This window comes from Poecilia reticulata, linkage group LG3, assembly GCF_000633615.1.
Source record: "Poecilia reticulata strain Guanapo linkage group LG3, Guppy_female_1.0+MT, whole genome shotgun sequence".
NCBI classification, from domain to species: Eukaryota; Metazoa; Chordata; class Actinopteri; order Cyprinodontiformes; family Poeciliidae; genus Poecilia; species Poecilia reticulata.
In genome coordinates, this window is record NC_024333.1 from 32,439,329 (window position 1) to 32,442,534 (window position 3,206).

Below are 3,206 nucleotides of genomic sequence, written 5' to 3' on the forward strand. Positions count from 1 at the left end.
CTCAGCGATTCTTGGTGCGGCGCCCCCACCGGCGAGGAGGGGAACAGGTTGCTCAGCCTGAAAACGAACCGCAGCAGCTGAAAAATATGAGAAATGTTCCAGGTTTGGTCCCGAACCGAGCCGAGCCTACCGGACTATCAGGTGTGGAAACACCCAGGACTCGGCGGAGAGATGAAGGCTCCCTGCATGCCTCTTCCTCCTCCTCTTCCTCCTCTTCTTCCTCCTCCACCTTCCTGCTCCTCCAGACAAGCGAGGCCTATAGGCGTTCAAACCGAGCCACCTCACTCCGACATTAGAGCATCTTCACCTCCCTGCCGCACCGAGCCGGATGCGGGGCCGGGATGCGGGATGCGGGATGCGGGAGCGCCATTAAACTCACCGACACGCACACACAGCAACACAGTGGCCTCAGAGACTCTCATCCATCACAAGCAGACTCAGCCTGTGAAAATCTCTCGGACGGTGAGGATGAGGATGCAGGTGCGGCGGCTCTTCCTCCTCCTCTTCCTCCTCCTCTTCCTCGTGTTTCCCAAAAATCCTGAATGTTGTTGTAAAATCCCAGCTCGCTCCCGCTGGTTTGAAGGCCTTTCTGTCGCTGGCTCTGTAAAATCTGCTCATTACAGGACTGTTCCACCCCAGCCGATACCCCTCCCCCACCAACACACACACACCGACACACACACCGACACACACACTCCTCCTGGTGGCTCTTAAAGAGATAGAGACAGAGGGATGGTGCAAATAGCTGCATGTACGGAGCTCGCTGCTCTTTTCCTTTGGGGATACAGGCTGCTTCTCCTAATTATCCAGCCTCATTTCACTCCTCCTCCTCTTCCTCCTCTTCATCCCAGCCCGCAAATCTGGTCACTCAGCAATCTGTTTTCCTGATAACTGGAGTTTGGTCACGACCGAGAATCAGGTCCAGGTTTACAAAAACAATTAAATTACGAGAATAAAATAATGAAATTACCAGAATAAAGTCGTAATAATATGAGGATAAAGTTATGAGAATTACAAAGTTAKAATATTATGATACTCGTAATGTATTCTCAATTATTCTCGTACAACTACCAAAAATTACCAGAAAAAATATAAGTAACATGAGAACATCCGTCCATTTTCTGTGTACCCTGGTCCCTCAGTGGGGTCAGGAGGTGCTGCTGCCTCCAGCTGATGTTCAGGGCGAGAGGCGGGGTCACCTGGACAGGTCACCTGAACAGGTCACCTGGACAGGTCACCAGTCTGTCGCAGGGCAACACAGAGACACACAACCACACACACCTAGGGACAATTTGGAGAAACCAATTAACCTGACAGTCATGTTTTTGGACTGTGGGAGGAAACCGGAGTACCTGGAGAAAACCCACCATGCACAGGGAGAACATGGAGACTCCATGCAGAAAGACCGGGAATCGAACCCAGAACCTCTTTGCTGCAAGGCAACAGCTCTACCAACTGCACCACTGTGCAGCAACAGTGAGAAAAAAAGTAAGAAACTTTATGAGAATAAAGTAAGAAAATGACCATAATAAAGTCTATGGAGAGCCATTTCTTTATTTAATTTTGGCTGAAATGGCTCTCCATAGATAAAATCATATATTTAGAGAATAAAGAGGTAAAAGTATCAGAATAAACTTTTATTACCAGAATAAAGCCGAAGTAATAAAAAGTCATATTATAAGAATAAAATCGTAAAATCACCCSAATAAAGTTGTAGCAAATACATCAGCATTAGAATATTATCATTTTGATAATAATCAATACATTATCATTAACCTGGCGTTAAAAGATTATCTTCTTACTTATAAAACCAAAGTATAACTTTACACTCGTCTTCTCGTTTTTTTGAGTTCTCATAATTTTACGACTTTATTCTCATCATTTAATTTAACACTCCGTTGTAGTTTCACTCATTGATCCTTTTTCTTTTTCTGTTCGCCACCTTATTGAAAAAAAAAATCTGTTTTTGATCAGTTGGATGATTTGTTGAGCCGCGAAGAGTGAAAAATAAAGATAACGATGCAAAGTGAGGGAGTCCAGCAGCCTCAGCTGAGCTGCTCATGAAGCTTCAGGTGTAGAAAATTAAAACAAACAAACCTCCAGAAACATGAGCAGGGCTAAAACAGCGCTACTTCTTTTATTTAAAAGGCCAAATGAATAACGACAATGACGTCACTTCCTTCACATCACGAGTTTGATTTCTCACTGAATTTTAATGTTGTCTTTCAGCAGCAGYTGCAGTAAAACCGAGACAAGTTTATGATAAAAAATAAAATCTGCTGTCAGGAAGGTTTGTGGCTAAAGGTGAAACTTTTCATCACCTGCTCAGGTGTTTCATCTGTTCCCGGCGTCTGCTTTTAAAACAACCGGAAGACGAAACTAAAACAAGCTGTTTGTGTTTTAACGAAGTTCAATAAAGAAGTCACAAATATTTATATGATAATTTGGATAAAAATAAAAAAAATCATAAATCTTCTTGTGTAATTTCTAAAATAAATACGTTAAAAAACATAATTAATAGTAAGGAAATTCTTAGTTTTGCCAGTTGGTGAGGCTGAAAATGAGTAAATCTGCCCAGTTGTAAATCAAAACACTAAGAAATGTATTTTTTAAAAATGAATTGAACTTTATTATAGTTGTTTTTTTAGATGAAAATAATGTTATGAGAATAAAGTCAAAATAATATAGTTATATTTTGAAAATAGTCGGAATATTACGAGAATTAACTTATGGATATAGTTAAAATAATATGTGAATAAAGACATAATAATATGAGCATAAAGTTATATTTCAAGAGTAAAATCATAAAATTAMCAGAATTCAGAATATTACAYGAATAAACTCATATTAGAAGAATAAAGTTGCAGTAATGTGAATAAAGTTATATGAAAATAAGGTCAGAATATTAAGAGAATAGTCAAAATAATACAAAAATAAAGTAATGAATATAAAATATTTCAAAAAGTCATATTACAGAATTAAGTCAGAATATTATGACAAGAAGTTGTAATATTCTGACTTTATTCTTTATTTATTTAAGCCCTAATACTCCGTTGTACAAAAACTGTAAAAAATTAAAGAGAAGAATCATTTTTATGCATGTTTTATTTGTATTTTTTACAGTTTGGGTCTTTTTCTGGGGATGACGTTACAACATAAATGATAAACGGTGAGGGTAGCAGAAGGAAGAGCATCCAGTAAAAAAA